Consider the following 17,320-nt stretch of genomic DNA (forward strand, 5'->3'; position numbering starts at 1 on the left):
AATCTTTTGGCAAATGTGTTCAAATCTATGACTAAAACACACAAGTAAAGCGCAAGTAAAAAAGGTTTATGTTTAAACGTTTTTGTAAGCATGTTAGCATTTTACGTTGAAATGTATTTGCAACGTATTTGTAGATTCAAGTAAGACGCAAGTATAAAAAAAACATTTTTTTGTAGTTTTATCTAAAATACACAAACAGTAATTTACCAGTATCATTTATATGTTTAAACACGTTTGCGAGTACTTTTAAACCATGCGTTCTAACAATACATTTGAACTATACGTTTGTGCATACTTGTAAGCTAAAGTAAGACACAAAATAAAAACGATATTTTCAATACATTGATATTCCATCAATATGTTAAAAACTTAAATATGTAATCTAATTAAAGAATATATTGCTATGTTTGAACATATTTGCAAGTACTTTTGAATGTATTCGCAAGTACTTTTGAACTTATTTGCAAGCATGTTCAAACGATAGCTTTAAGCTTTAAGTCAGGCGAAAGTTAAAAAAAAAAGTGTTTTACCTACATATATTTGGAAATTGAGAACGTAAACAACTTATGAACATATAGTTGTTGTTATAATGTAGGCTAAATGCCCCCGAAAAAGGATTCTATCTTTTTCAATCCACATTGGCAAGATGCGAAATAGAAGGCGGAGTTTTTATTATTTTGCCTGCATGTATGTTCCGATGAGTTTACAAGTACATTCAAACGTGATCGCAGGTGTGCACAAGCATATTTAAATGTCTTCAAACTGTCAAAAAAATGTTTGTTTTCCCAACACAAGGCTGGTAACGATTCTGATTGTCTGAATTGTTGGAGAACGGAATTATCGAAAACAGGCTGGGACACGCCTGGATTAAATGCTAAAAACTTGACTCCTCATAATGCCACGGTGTATTTTTTGCTCTTGTGCTGTATTTTTTCCAATCCTGTACATCAAAGGTATTTCTCATCAAAAGGAAAAACATTGAAAGAAGACGGTGGGGAGCTGAATTTTCACCCAGATGGTGAGAACATGTCAATTTTCATCATGATATGACCAATTAGTTATAACACAATCAGAAGTCTGCCATATCTTGGCTACAACACTGCAAGAATGACGTGGAAGAAAATGATCCAAAAATGGTCAAAATACCGCACAAGGGTAAAAAAAAAAAAAGTCCTTTCAAACGTATTTTCCAGTCAAAAACTCCAAAATGGCAGTAGTGCACTTTCTTATACAAGGACGCCAAGTGAGGAGAAAGCATGACGAAACAAATTCAAATCCAAAACGGCGGTGAAAGCATGAAGAATGTATGAGGTCGTCCTGTGACGCTTTGCGGTTGTGTAGAATTACATGGGCCGTCTGCCACCGAGACGGATGGAGCGGCTCGCTTTCTCCCTCACAAGCTCGGCTGGAACCAGACGCCGATTGTTCAAATATTTGTTTGTGTAGTTTGGATCATCGTTGTCAATGACGCGTATTTAACCGCTTTTTGGAGTGGTGGTTTGACGGATTTGAAGGAATGAATTCCCGCGGAAATGATGGGTTTCTTTTTTGCTTTCTCGTGTGCAGTTGGTGCATAGATGCTCTTGTTTGGGCGTGGCCTCAATGTGTTCATGTTGTTCAATCTTAAAAGACACAAAACTCAGATTACTGCAGAGTGAAATATCAGTTCAAACTTGGAATCAATGCTTCGATAGTATCTTCTTCTGTCTCTTGTTTCATTGACATATTTTAAGGAGCATATAAATACATTGCACATAATTCATATATGTCATACATCTATAAATAGTCATATATACTGTATACTGTATATCAAATTTACACGTCACAAACTTTTGGACAAGCGCTTATTCAATTTAGGCATATATTTAAATATTATATTCTTAAAACTCTTTTTGGGCACAGTCTTCGATTCACATTTTTTCAGTTGTATTTCATAGTTGTTCCATTAACTGACACCATGAACGGATACACACATTTACCTGACTGGTGGGGAAAAAAAACAGCAGATTAGCCGCACTGGACTATAAGCCGCAGGGCTCAAATCACGAGAAAAAAGTCGTGGTTTATAGTCTGAAAAAAATGGTACTTGCTTGATGTATTGCTTTTTAGAATGGAAAAGTAGTTAAAAGTAAAAAAAAAAATATAATAATAATAATAATAGTCTTTGATTCACATCTTTTCAGTTCTATTTTAACTGACTCCTTGAACACACGTTTGCTTGACCAGTGGGAAAAAAAAAACCAGCAGATTAGCCGCACTGGACTATAAGACGAAGGGCTCAAATCATGAGAAAAAAGTCGCGGTTTTCATAGTCCAAAAAATATGGTACTTGCTTGATGAATTGATTTCTACAATGTTTAAGTAGTTAAAAGTAGATAAAATCCTTAAGACAACCCCGTTCTAAGGCCATCAGTCACCGAATGTGGTGAATTTTTTTATTTCCCTTCCTTCTGTCGGTACTCGCATAGGGTCTCCGCTGAAAATATCTTCATTTAGATTCATCCATTGATTAGTTATGTTCAGTCACCTGGGATTATATATACATGAATATTAATTGGCAACCAAAATCCCAGCTGCTGTTTTCTCAAACTGAGCCTCTGCGGATGCCGAGTGACACAGAGGGCTACACCAGGATTTATCATGTTCCGCGAGGTTTGATATTTATGTAATCCCAACGAAAATGCATTGTTGTTGCCACGGTAACCAACCCTAATACCGTTCACAAATTGGGCTTTTTGCCCTCCACGAGTTCTCCGAGGTGCCGGTTCCTTTCGAAGCCTCGCGAATCAGACGCTGGATGAGGCCGGCCGCTCTCTGGGGAATTCCGCTGAGCCGATACCGCGGCTTCCGTCTTTATGGACATTAGATGGACCGAGTCAATTGAATGAGCCGACGTAGTTGGGACGCATTTGATTTTGTTGGAGTATTACCGGCGGGTGTCGGCGCCGTACGGTTTCATATCCCCTGACAATTACCTCGGCTGTGTGAGTTCAAGATCCTATATGTGATCCTGGCGCTAGCACCTGGTAATTGGATTTTCTTCTCTTTGTGGTTTTATGTTCTTATATCTCCACTGCGCCACATATTCATTTCCTTTAAGTGGCAATCATGGGGTGTATATGGGCAGCGGGGAATGTTGGAAAAGCCCGCTGGATGACTTCAAGGTTCCAGGTTTAATCCCACGTTCTCACCTCGGAGTATATTAGCCTCTTAAAACCTCTTCAGATAACCCCAACAACTCAATGTAGAAGAATTCCACTCAAATATTGCATCATTTTCAATAAAGAAACAGATTTAATAGCGACATGGCAAGCGGCTGCCATTTTTGTAGTATTTTATTAAAAAAAAATAAAGTGAGCACTTGAAATGCTTCTATATTACCCCAAAATAGACGCCAAAATCAATCGATTATCAAATAATCGACAACTATTCTAAGATTCGAGTTATGTGTCGGAATCGTCGTTTCACCTAAAATGATCCAAATCCTCAAATTTCACATTCTCAACAGTAATGGTTCCGATTTCTGTGTCGTCCGTCAAATATTGATACATCTCATTTAGATGGGAAGAAAATTTGATGCTGATTTTTCATTCAGGACCACTGGAAATGCATTATTTCCTTACGTCGTTACTGACGGCTCGTTAAGCGCCGTTTGATACGCTTGGCTGAGGTTCTTGAGAATAATGAGATGTACAGTGCATATGTGCACTGCTGACTGCAGCACTTCTCATAAAATGTGAGGAATTTATTAATTCTCTCATACAGTATTCTTACATTATGATGTAATATTGCTGGAATTTTTTTAGTTAGCAAAAACCGTTAAAACAGAATATTTTGATTATTTAGAGTCTTCAAAGTAGGTAGCTTTTGCCCAGATAACAATTTTGCACATCTTGGCAGCTTTATGATGTGGATTTTGCTTTATGACCCGCAATGACTTTCAGTTCACAGCTGTGCATTAGCAAGAGGTAATAACTTGAATTGCGTGATTTCTTCATGCCCATTTGTGTCCCGTCATCCAATTTTTGGACATGACGAAAGATGAATTTTCACAAGGCTAGTCAATTAAAAAAAAAAGAGGGGGGGGCGAGAAAACACAGAAGCAATGTCGAAACATTTTTCACACTCTATTCTGCGAAATTCAATGTTTGAAGCGTGAAATTCAAAATCAAACTGAGTATTACGCTGTGAAACTACTAACTAAACGATTTCTTTAAAGGGACACTTTGTAAGATTTGACAGTTTTTTCCACTCCGGACAGCAGGAGGTGCTGCATTTACCATTTTCCTTAGCTCTAACAAACATGGCCGCCTCTGGAGTGCCACCCCCCATGTGATATCATTTCATAACTAGAGCTACCATTATTTTTAAAACATACTGTGAACACAATTATTTGCAAGATTTTGAAATTTATAATCATTTTATTTATTCCTCTTTAATGAAAAACAATCTCAATCTTACACAGTATCCCTTTAGGTAATTAAGATTTAAAGTAATCAATTACTTTATGTGCTGAAGTACTAAAGTAATTATTTTACTTGGATATACAGTACTATAATTGATTACTTGAGGTACTCAAAGTACTAAGCCAGCCATTTTTAGACCCTCTTTTAGCCAAACACTCAACAAAAATTAAAAATAAAAAAAATAGATGGGATTGATTGTCTGGAGTGTTAAAAAAAATGTTTTGGGGCGTGAATGAGTTCATAGAAAGCTGTTGTGTTTTGAAAATGTGAGAAATATGTGATTGCTTTGTTGATTATAGCGTTTAATGAATGACATTCAAAGAATTTCAAAGCAACCATTTTCAAGCTTCCATTTTTCCATGTCACATAAAAAAAAAAAGAAATTGGACATCAACCGTCTTCATGAGACCATTCGGGTGTTTCTAAACATTTGCCAGGAATTTTTTCATTCCGCTTCTCGCTCGCTCCTTGAACAGATTTTCAGCAAGACAATTCTCAGCCAAATTTGGACATCTATCAGCTCCGGCGTTTCATTGGCTCGCGGCCTAGTTGGAGAGGAGGACGCCGACGATTTGTCATGCGGAAGGACTTGATTGATCGTCTTTCCAGAAGGATGGCGTGCCCGCGATTGAAACCGATTGACACAAAGAGATGGGATTCCATGACTTCTCAAACGGACATATAATGTGACGGCTTTTCAACCAATTGATCGGAAAACACGTTATGGAGGACTCGCGTTTGTTAGCGCGACTCATCTTGTGACGATAAAAGTTGGAAGTTGAACTCGGCTTCATTCAAAGATTTCTTACAATGCGGGCAGCTGCAAAGAGAGAGTGGGGGGATTTGTTTTGCTCAAAGACTATGTTTGCCCATTCATGCAGCACTGACAAGTGCTGGGGGGCTCGGGGTTGGGGACCGGGGTCAGCGGGCGGAGGTGGGCCCTCGCTTGGAACGCTCAGCGTTGGGGGTGGGGTGGGACGCTGCCGTCGGGGTGTCGCTCGGCCCTCAGAAGCCATCTGGCCGCCGCCGTCTCGCTGCACCATGACGGAGGATGAAGAACCGAAATCATTAACGTCTATTGAACTGCCTTTGAGAAGTACCGTATTTTCCGTACTATAAGGCGCACCTAAAAACCTTCTCAAAATGCGCCTTATAATCCGGTGCGCCTTATATATCGATCAACGAGATGAATTCCCATTCTTCAGATAGTACCTTCCACAAATCATCTTTATTTTTCATTTCTAATTGTGTTATTATTAATTTATAATCAACAAAGTTCCAACAGTTTACCCTAACCTTGAAAAACTGTTATAATTAGCTACTTATGAAAAACCTGCGGCTGGGACTACGGTGTCAGGTGAATCATTAACGTCTATTAAACTGCCTTTGAGAAGTACCGTATTTTCCGCACTATAAGTCGCACCTAAACACCCCCTCAAAAGCTAACATGCGCCTTATAATCCAGTGCGCCTTATATATCGATCATAGAGATGTATTCCCATTCTTCAGATAGTACCCTCCACAAATCATCTTTTTTCCATTTCTAATTGTGTTATTATTAATTTATAATCAACAAAGTTCCAACAGTTTACCCTAACCTTATAAAACGGTTATAATTAGCTACTTATGAAGAACCGGCGGCTGGGACTGCGGTGTCGGGTGAATTATTAACGTCTATTAAACTGCCTTTGAGAAGTACCGTATTTTCCGCACTATAAGGCGCACCTAAACACCCTCTCAAAAGCTAACATGCGCCTTATAATCCAGTGCGCCTTATATATCGAACATAGAGATGAATTCCTATTCTTCAGATAGTACCTAAAATCATCTTTATTTTTCATTTCTAATTGCGTTATTAGTTTATAATCAACTAAGTTCCAACAGTTTACCCTCACCTTATAAAACGGTTATAATTAGCTACTTACCTGTTCTTATAAAATCTTCAATCAAAGCGTGATAGAAAATAAAATAAATGAAAAATACATTTGTTACTGAAATAGTGTGAATATGGACTATAACGTTTGAACATGAGTGAGTTCAAAGTTCAATATTCTGAGTCAGAACATCAAGCCATGCTCCCAAGCTGTAACGTCAGTTTGTTTGTTTGTTTGTTGTTTTCCGAATCTAGTTTCCGAGTCTCATTTCTCATGCTTGCTGCGCTCATGTTGGATATTTCTTTATAAAGACTTTTTCATTTTTCCATTTTTATCTTGTTTGTTCCCAAGACCAAATTCTGCCCCTGATTCTGACACCTTAGACATGATTTGTGTCAATGCGGTTTAAGGGAGCGGCTTGGTTATATTGAGAAGCTCCTTCATCTAAGATTTACCTTTTCTCGCTAAAGTAATCCTCATCCATCGAACAAATTTCCTCCAACGTGTCTCGCAGCGTTCTCGGCAAGAAGTCACGAATCAGACAATGATTTCATCTTTCAGAAACCTTGCCCCAGTCTGCCTCCATCTGTGCCACTTCTTTGCATCCGAATCATTTTTTTTCTAGTCAGTGTGCTGGAAAGGAATCAAGAAGGTGTTTTATGATAAATAGCTTCTCCAAAAAGCCAAGGTGGGAAGTAGCTAATTATAACCGCGCACCGCAGGAATATTTCTTTTCCTTCCTTTTAAGGAGAAAGTGTCTAACTTGATTAATCCATATGCTTTGTATGCTTGTAACCTGAAAAAACATGTTGTTGTGATTTTGGTTATTCCAGATGAAAAGACTCTAGTTCTCGTGTGAATAAATATGAATATCTTACAAGGCAAACACTGCTGGGATGTTTGGGACTTGTTTGATTCCAGACAGGTCCTACTTTATAGCGTAGAGCAAACATGAATACATTTATTCATCGTGGATTCGAAAATGATCAATATCTATGGTAGTTTGACCATATTTATTCGTAGCATGTTCACTCACTATCATGGAGTTTAACTTTTGTGGCTGCGTTGTTTCATAGATTTTTGTGTTTGTGGATTTTTTTGAAGGTTTAAACTTCGGCAGGGTTTAAACTGAAATGTGAGAAAATGTTAATGCCTATGCTAAATGAAAAAAAAATTAATAAATGAAAAAAAAAGCCGTACTTTCTAAAATGTTATTACAGTAAATAAAATGTCAATTGAAAAACAAACAATAAAAAGCAACAATAAATTAAAAGTGTGTAAAAAAGAACACAAACATATAATGAATTAAAATGAATGAAAAAATATACCATATAAAGAAAAAAACATTTAATACATGAAAAACAAACAATAAAAACAAACAATAATTGAAAAATGTGTCCAAAAATGAAAAATGTATAATAAATAAAACAATACATTAAAATGAGTGCAAAAATATAACATATAATAAAAAGACATTTAATAAATGCAAAACAAACAATGAAAAGAAACAAATGGAAAATTTGTCAAAAAAGAAAAACGTACACAAATGAAAAAAAATGAATTAAAACGCGTACCATATAATAAAAAAGTTTAATAAACAAAACTGGGAGTGCCACTGATTGGCGCATATTAAATAAACATGAACTATAAATGGAATACATATTATAGAGCACAAATCATAGTTTCACAGAGTGAAACTATGTTATTCTTCGATGTTCTTGTTTTGTCGTTATTCAGAAAGCTGTTACGTACCGAAAATCTGTTTTTGAGTCTGTTTTTCAGACTATTTTGATCCCTGTAGGGCCGAGCAGAGGGCAACATTTTGAAAGCTCGACGACCGGGACGACTTACGCCTCTGACAATGTTCCTCCTTCTGCTCAGGTAGCGAGAACTGCCAACGTCGTCCAGGGACAAAAGCATGCAGCTTTGTTATTTGTATTACAATGGCTCGAGCCAATTTGAGTATTAAACCCAGGGGATTATTCAAGACTCGGCAAATTATAACCCGTCCTCATTATTTTGAAGGATGCTGCTGTTGACATACTGTAACTGAGTCCCGGGGCTCCTTGGGGACCCCCAAGCTCGGCATTGGAAAACGTGACTCTATCTATAGCAAGCACTTAGTCCATGGAAAGACTTTGGGTTTTCAGCAGTAAGGATTTGAAGCGTTTCTTTGGAAATGATCTTTGTTCGATTTAATACATATATATGTATATATGAAACATTTCCAAGTCTTCAAATCAGACCGGGAAGTATTGCATCACGTGCGCAGCAGAGAATCAATCGCGTAATCTCCATCACGGCTTTGATAAAACCTGCGTGTCCAAACCATCTCAGTAATTGTGTGCCCTGGGTTCTTAATTAGTCCGAGGTCTGGAAATGATGCAATGCGGGACCGATGCCGGGTTTTGGCAAAGAATAGCCACGGGTAAAACCTAAGACTCAAGATTTACACATTTGCTTCCAAGATACTTACTGGCCCTAACGTGACCTTTGGCTAGCACAAGAACTCTTCTGCATTTTAAGCAAGGAGACGTGTTCTTATTGTCCAGACTGGGGGGGGATTCCCATCCGTGAGAAGAAAACATACCAGGGTCCCCATATGCTTGTGTTATGTTTGCACCCCCATTCTCCTCCATGACAACCCCCGGTCTCGTATCAATTTACACACATGATCAATACAGGCCCTCTGCTGGTATTGATCCAGGTGCCGTGCCTAGACCGCGGCCTCCCGCTTGAAGTCAAAGACCTCCAAAAGGGTCCTTGATCACAAACACCTGGTTCCCCACCGCCATCTTCAAGATGTACGCGAGAAGTGGAAGATCAAGGGGATCAGCGCGGATGAATCGGTCTTGTTGAGGTTATCGCTGACAGGGGGCCTTCCGTACTAAAACTAATGATTGTTTTAGACCATTATTTTTTTACCAAGAGATCGTTAGATTGTCCACAGATTATAATTTATTGTGCTTGCGTGCTTTTTTTTGAGCCTTCAATAGTCCATTTTATAGTCAAATTTTAAGTTATTTTTTTACCAAGAGTTCATTAATTGTCCACAGATTATACCGTATAATAGCATAATACCGTATTTTCCGCACTATAAGGCGCACCTAAAAGCCTTTTTTTAAAAAAAAAAAAAGCTGATGGTGCGCCTTATAATCAGGTGCGCCTTATATATGGATCAATATTGAGATTGGGATTGGTAGATGGGGAACGAAGTGATAAAGTAAGCTTTACCTGTTTCTTTTGTCTGTTTACAGTTCAACAAGGTTGCTCATATTAAAACTGAATTACGATACTATTGAGAGTTATTATTGTTATTACTTTGAGTATTACTATATTGTGATTGAAAATGTGTCATTAATTGAGGGTGCGCTTTATATACGGAAAAAGTTTGAAAATGCGCCATTAATTGAGGGTGCGCCTTATAATCCGATGCGCCTTATAGTGCGAAAATACCGCAGCTCAAAGTCAATATGAGCAACCTTGTTGAACTGTAGACACACAAAAGAAACAGGTAAAGCTTACTTTATCACTTCATTCCCTATCTACCAATCCCAATCTCAATATTGATCCATATACAAGGCGCACCTGATTATAAGGCGCACCATCAGCTTTTTTAAAAAAAAATACGGCTTTTTGGTGCGCCTTATAGTGCGTAAAATACAGTACTTTAACGTGCTTGCATGCTTCTGATCCTGATTCTGATTTGGTTCGCCAGATGCTCGGGTGCTCAGCTGGAGGTCGTCCAACATAATGCTGAAGGGCATCACTATCATGCAACCTTAGCTGTTAATGGCAGTCTTATGAGTGGGGAAAGTACTGCACATTGATAGTCTTTACTTATTCACGCCACAAACCACACTTTTAGACGCACACACACACACAGACGCACACACTGCATGCCCATTCACAATCACTTGACTTATTTTTAACTATCGCTACATGACGGCGCTTGATTAGCGCCGCCGCCGTCTCATTACAAAACACATTGCTGAAGCTAAACGCTTTTAGGATTTTAACAGTGGATTCTAATTGACATTGTATTGTGTGTTCATATAAACAGTGATCAGAGTCTGTGGGGATCGATGAAAAGAGAGAACGAGAAGTCTAATCAATATGGTTGGGAGTTGTGCTGATCAAATATTTATCCAGGAAGTGTCCTTCCTTCCTGGATGATTGATAATTTTAGCATCTTGCGTCTAACCACTTACTCTCCTTATTTTGCTTTTTGAGAAATTCAATCACTATGAAACATCGTAGTAATGGTTTGGTTGTGGTTTGTTGTTGAAAACCACATGCGTGCGGATAATATAGTCTTCCAAAATCCAGGCAAATCATAACCGTGGTTCCAACATTACAAAGCTGAGTCAGTCATGTGGTCAAACGTGCATTTTAATGTATACTGTAATCACAAACTATATTTAGATGTGCAACGATTAATCGACAAGTAATTTTGAGCATCAGTACACCTTTTAGAAACCTAAAACTGTCCAAGGTCTCAAGATTTTGTCCTCTTGACAATGTATGTTATTTTTTTTTTAGTCTTTCAAGAAACGCACTTAGTCTCAGTGTTGACATTTACATACATTAATTTTTATTTGAGAAAACAAACCAACATTTTTATCTATTACAGTTCAAACAAGTTACCGCTCATAAAATATGCTTCATTTTTAGCGAAAAAAATCTATTTTTTAATGAAACAGATGGATATTATTAAAACTTTTTTCATGTATTAATCAACTACACAATTTGCAATCATTTATGAACATATTTTTTTTTGGAACCATACTCAATTTTGCTGCAAAGCAAATAAACCATTGTTTTTGCAATCCATATAGCTTTTTGATTGGCGAGACTTTAGCCAAATCTGTAACAGTATCACCTACATAAAACTATAATATTCAATATATTTTCGTATTCACGAAAAATTTCTGTAATCTAGTGACAAATGCAGTTACGTGAAATATCGTGGACATTTGATATGCCAGATGGGGATCTCATTAAGATCATTAGTTAAGGCATGTGGCTAAAATCTCCTGATAATGTGCATTTTCTTTTCAAATTAAGAGCTAATTAATCGTAACACTAAGCAACTTATTGCTAGATTGCGTGTCATGGTTCACGATATTATCACAGGGTTTCTATTTTTGTCAGCAAATGAAATTTAATATTGGGACAGGAACAGTGCATTTTTCTTTTCAAATTAAGAGCCATTCAATTAGAACATGAAACAACAAATTACTAGATGGTGATGCAGTTGTGAATCCTTTTCAAACGTTTATATGCTTTGATTTGTTTGAAGTTTTAGACGGCTGTGCACTGGCAGTAGTGGTGCAATTTTTCGGCGGACACGTCAGAAATAAAATAGCTGACGTTACGCAACCTAATTTTTGAGTAAAATACTTACCTAGACATGTAAAATACCACATGTGCAAACGACTGGGAAACATCCTGCAAAATGGCATGACCCCCATTAACAACTCTGAAAATATATTTTGCGCAAAAGATTACATGACACCATTAATAACTCTGGAAATAAATACTGTGTGAAAGATAAATGGCCGTTTATAATTATAGCTCCATATACTAATTAGTATTATGTTCCAATTAATTTTACTTAACTCTCTGGATAGTTTTTTTCCTCCTTTTTGTAACATGATCTTTCACATTCTTTACTAAATTATGATAAATGGTTATGCAGTCCAACATGTCCGTCCAGCGCAATATTTGCACAAATATTGATCGAAATAAGCAGACTTCCTCCCTTGAAGTAATTAATTTATATCAAGAGAACATCAGTACGCCACATTAGTGATTTACTGTTTTGTTTAGCCAGGCGGAGACAAACGCATAACAACATGCAAAGTGCAAGCTTGTCTTGTCCCATTCTCAAATTTTTTTTTTTTCAAATGGTAATTCAATATTTACCGTGACAAGGAAACGGCTGAGTTGATTGTATTGACGTTTTGCCGTAGTTATTGCGTTGATAGTTCACTTCCCTTTGATCCAGCTTTTTCAGAAAAGTCGCTCTACTTACAAACATTTCTTGTCACAGAAAATTCATGAGTTTGACACCCCTGCTTTACATCATGTACTTTGAATTCCATGATTAATCTGCACTGATGTAATTCTAATATGTATTTGTTACAGTTTTTGATGCATTTTTTATGATTTATTAATACTGTATTATTAATTTAAAGGTTTTTTTTGTGGTTTGGAACAGATTAGGAGATCTACATGTAAAAAGCGCCTCTATTTATGAAAAAATATAGTTTGGAAATGATTTTTGGAGTAAAATAACTTTGTAAATAGAGGTACCACTGTGTGGTTTCATTTTTCCAGTTTAGTGGGTGTATGTTAATACATAAACGGTTACAGAACTTGAGCTTCTCTATCGAGCTGCTTTGACTATTATCAGGAAGCTCTTGAAAATGTCTTTGTCCACCTTAGCGGGCTCATTGAAGTGTGCAGGGGGTAGACACGACTTTCCGCCGCATTGTTGCGGGGGGGCCGAAGTAGCAAAGTGAGGCTTTTGACGAAGAAGACCTCCTGTCGCCGTGGCGATAACAGCCACAATGATGGCGGCTGACTCAGAGGCTGGAATTGCTGGCCTCCCTCGGCGCATTTTGCAGATGGAGATAAAACTTCAACACACTCCTGCACACGCAGAAAAGTGCAACAGCAGCATGTTTACAGCACGTTGGCTTGTTGGGGTTTTGTTGCTTTAAATCTCTGCAGCGGTATCATGTAGAACACACACATGATTGCTATGGAGCTATAACTTCAGTTTTCATTATGGGGGGGTTTGCTTTACTCAAAATTTGTTTTTGTGCAAGTATTATATTCATACGTACAGTAGATTATATTTCCCGTGGAAATCCTTTTGATGGTACATAGGTGTCGAATTCCAGTCGTCAAAGGCCGAAATCCTGCGTTTTTCCTGGATTTCTCTCCCCAACACACCTGATTCAAATGATTAGCTTACTAGCAAGCTCTGCAGGAGCTTGAAAATGATGCTAACCATTTGAATCAGGTGTGTTTGAAAGAGGGTTCAAAAACATGCAGGATACTGGCCCCCAAGGACTGGAGTTCGACACCTGTGCTCTAGTATCATGTTGTCATCCCGACAGCAAAATAATGTTGCGGATTGCTGTCATTCTTAATCAATGTTGCCTTCATGTTAAGTCATGTCAATTTTATTCACCGTAAATTTCAGGCTATGAGTGCCAGCTTTTTTCTCACTATTTGAGCCTTGCAGCTCCACCTGTGATTTATGGAAAAAGTGTGAGACAGCTCTAAAAAGATGTGACTCAATGGCTGTGCTCAAAAAAGTGTTGAAAATATCATAAAATTTGAGTTGAATAGGATTTTGTATAAACGTTTGGTCTGTGTAGATTCCATAAATTTGAGAGGCTTTTAATGAGAAATTTAGAAGAATAGCGATTAATTACAACGGAGCCTCGAAGGGTTTTACACAACGGCATCCCCTGAACAAAGCTACCTTAAGGTAAGCAAAAACCCAAAGCCCCATTTAGGGAAAACTAAGAAACCTTGAGAAGGTCAAATTGAACGGAATCAAATCATTCCACTTTCACGTGTACATCTTGAATCGTCTTTTTTTTCTACCCCTCATGACAAACGCGAAAAATATGATTTGATTCAAGGATGATTCGATTTGACAATGGCACGATTTTATTAATTTTGCTAATATTTATATTAGTATAATACGGCTCACTTTGAAAGGATATGACACAATTACTTTTTTTTTTCTATTATCCGACATACAGTTTGAATACATTTTCAATAGAGTATGTAGGAAATGTATCGGAACAGATTGTGTGCCATTTCATTTTAAGATATATCTCGCCAAAAAAAAAAGAAAATACACGTCTTAATATATATACTTTATGTTCATATTCATTAGATGCATTTACATATTTTAGGTTAGATTTTGTTTTTACCATTTTTGGTAAAATAAAAATGCTCAATGGCTCCTCAATTCTAAATCCAGCTGCATTCAGGAAATGAATTTGTGTTTTAGAAATATATGGCGATGGCACTGATTTTGCTCCCCGTTGAGAACACTCAGTCAAGGTCACATTGGGCCCTTGCCAAAACTGCAGGCATTTTCCTCATCAAGAAAGCAAACGAGGCCGTTCAGATATTTGCGTATCTCAATTGGGCCTTCGGTGACCACTTCTGAGCCGATGCGATCGTGTCCGAGCTTCTAAGCGTGTAATGTGCGTCCTTATGTGCACAAGTGTATAGGAACAGATTGTGTGAGGGAAAAGAAAAATCCATTCATCACATCATACGGCGGAACCTTCCCGGGGTCAGCCCGCTGTTCGAGTCTTCTCTAATGAAGAACACGGACGAGCCAATCGGAACTTCGTTCCAACGCGGCGGCCAATCGAATGCCGTTCAGCGGAGCGATGGGAAGAATTGATGAGAGGTGTAAGCCCCGGTGAAGGATCACCGCAAGCTGCCTGAGATAAGGCTATGCCGGGCCTGACAAACACTCGGCTCCATGGAAATGCAATAAAGCCAACGCCGTATCTCGGCGTTTGGGCGATGGCTGATAACAGTCCCATCATGGCGTATGGAAAACAGCCCATTGAAATGCAGTGAGAAATGCTTCGCCTCCGGAGCTTTACAAATAAGCAATGGAAATGTGAGGATGTGTGAATACAAGACGGATGCAATTTTGCTCTCCTTGTATTCGCATTAAACACAATGACGCTGAAAGCATGTGTAAAACCACCCCTGTGAAATTTCAACGGAGCATGCTGCTATCATTTTCGGGCACCGAAATGACTTCCTTCTCTCACTTTTCGGTTCTAGAGATGAGCTGGATAGATGGATAGATAGACAGATAGATAGATAGATTCAGCGATAATCATAGATAGATAGATAGATAGATAGATAAAATTGCTAACTTCAATAGTCATGCATCATCGTGAAAGCTAGTTCGTGAGAACTGCTAGCTAGCTAACTAGCTTCTCAAAGATAGCAAGCTAGATAGATAGATAGACGGATAGATAGATAGAAAAAAGCTAGCTAACTACTCATGTTCTAGCTAGCTACCTAGATAGATAGATAGAAAAAAGCTAGCTAACTACTCATGTTCTAGCTAGCTACCTAGATAGATAGATAGAAAAAAGCTAGCTAACTACTCATGTTCTAGCTAGCTAGATAGATAGATAGATAGATAGAAAAAAGCTAGCTAACTACTCATGTTCTAGCTAGCTACCTAGATAGATAGATAGATAGATAGATAGAGAACTAGCTAGCTACTCACTATCTAGAAAACTATCTATCCAGCTAGCTACCTAGCTAAATGGGATAGATAGATAGATAGATAGATAGATAGATAGATAGATAGATAGATAGATAGATAGATAGATAGATAGATAGATAGATAGATAGATAGATAGATAGATAGATAGATAGATAGATAGATAGATAGATAGATAGATAGATAGATAGATAGATAGATAGATAGATAGATAGATAGATAGATAGATGGATGGATGGATGGATGGATGCTAGCTAGCACGTTGAGTAAAAAGATTAGACGGATGGATGGATGGATAGATAGATAGATTGATAGAGAACTAGCTAACTGCTCGCTATTTAGCAAACTATCTATCCAGCTAGCTAGCTAGCTAAATGGGATACATAGATAAGTGGCAATTTCATCTTTTATTAATTGTGTCAGGTGCATAGAAAAAGAGATTTGGCCTTTTTTTTTAACACACACTTAAAAATTGGGTAAAAATTGGCAAGTAAAAGGTGTGTTTTCATTCATCGTAGGACTCTTGAAGCCTGTGTTTTGGATTTGCTCCCCTAAACGCAGCACAGTGATGTAATCATGGGGCAAGCAGTTGCAAGAGAACCTGAGTTCAACCCCAAGTTCTTGAGTCATCCGCCCAACGTTTCACCCAAAGACATCAAGCTTTGAACTCTAAACCGCAAGAGCTGGAATTGAAGTCGATGGCAGTGAGGGAATAACGTGGCTGCGAATAGAGATTTCTTTTTAGTTGGAAGCGAATCCAAGCGAAGGGTCTTCCAAGAGTTCAAATCGGGTAACGGAGTCCCATTTTCCCCCATGTGTGCATTAAAATGACAGTATGTAAACAGCCACATCATTTCTTTTAAAAGACACTCAGCGACCAATCTTTTGTGAAGTTAGTTTAGACGAAGCCACCAATTTTGGACAAGCACCCGATGTTTTTTTTTTTCTGTCGATACAGCCACCGTTTCGCTTGTTTATCTTTCGCAGACAAAACCACCAAATCTGAATAGTAATGAGGATTTTCACATTCCACATGTCCACTACAGCAGCCTGCAAGACCTTTGCTAAAGATAAGTGAATACATTGATATGTAAATAAGGGCAGGGGAGCCAAATAGCATGCGGAAAGGTAGAAAAGGTTCCAAATTGATTTCCGCACTGCTGCACTTTTACTTATCTCGGAGAATACCTCAAATGACCCCAAGTATGAAATATGCGGGTGTGGGATTGACAAGGTTCATTTATCTTTTTCGGAGAACATTTATAGACGTCTCTTACGATTTGCACTTGGGCCAGCGACACGGGACCGTGAGTTTTAAAACGACAGATATCTGGAGTTTTGCGCCGTCGTGGGCGTGAACACAGCCAACTCCAATCCAAGCGGCTCCTCGTAAACTCTTTAAAATCTGATGTGCTCCAACACTTAGTAGTTTTGAAATCAGAAGGATAAGTTTGTTGAATTATTGTTGAAGTTGTTGTAACAAAACGAACCTAGAAATATTCACCTAAAATTTCGGGGGCCGCATAAAATGATGTGGTGGGCCGGATTCGGCCCCTGGGCCTAGAGTTTGACACCTGTGTGATTGTTTCGGTAGATTATTCCTTTTGTTTCAAGTGAAGCGATTAACCCACAACACAATCTAAAAATTATGTTGCTATTCATTTGACATTTTTGAGTGAAATGAA

General features: G+C 38.0%; 1 protein-coding gene across 1 annotated transcript in view; it reads left to right on the plus strand.

Annotated features, from left to right (window-relative positions):
• nav2a (neuron navigator 2a) overlaps nt 1-17,320 on the plus strand; it is a 164,111-nt gene that overhangs the window by 2,592 nt on the left and 144,199 nt on the right. The window lies entirely within an intron of this gene.

The sequence above is a fragment of the Hippichthys cyanospilos genome, chromosome 4 (genome assembly GCF_059441005.1).
Source record: "Hippichthys cyanospilos isolate Australia breed blue-spotted pipefish chromosome 4, RoL_Hcya_1.0, whole genome shotgun sequence".
NCBI lineage: Eukaryota > Metazoa > Chordata > Actinopteri > Syngnathiformes > Syngnathidae > Hippichthys > Hippichthys cyanospilos.